Source organism: Penaeus monodon, chromosome 27 (genome assembly GCF_015228065.2).
Source record: "Penaeus monodon isolate SGIC_2016 chromosome 27, NSTDA_Pmon_1, whole genome shotgun sequence".
In the NCBI taxonomy this organism is placed as follows: domain Eukaryota; kingdom Metazoa; phylum Arthropoda; class Malacostraca; order Decapoda; family Penaeidae; genus Penaeus; species Penaeus monodon.
Window position 1 is genome coordinate 5,366,052 of NC_051412.1, and position 501 is coordinate 5,366,552.

A 501-nucleotide genomic window follows, 5' to 3' on the forward strand; every position below is an offset into this window, starting at 1 on the left:
GAGCTATATAACCAAGTCCTATCTATATTGTTATCTCTTCTCTTGTGGGGAAGTTACCACGCAGCAATCTTTACTGTCAACAATTTGTAATTAACAAGCTCGTAATTCATCGTGTTCATAACACCCAACTCGCTCCCTCAGCAACTTCCGTTGTTTGTCTTGTGTTTTTTTACGTTTCAAGAAAAGCTACTTAGTGTCATCAGACTTGCTATTAACAAACTTTGAAGTATAGATATATCCGAATTTACATATATGATTACCCACACCTCGCAGTCCTTCATTAGACTGTCAGCTTCATTCCTGTCCATTCGAACCGCAAAGGAACAAACAAAATATTTCGGATTGGCCTGTACTATATGGTGTTGCATTCATATTGATTTGACTTTCTCTTTGCCTTCGATTAATCATTATTATTTGTACTGAATAATTTTAAGTAATAACATTACTAAAAAGGATGACATATTTAACTAAAATGGATGTCAAATGAAATAGATGATGACG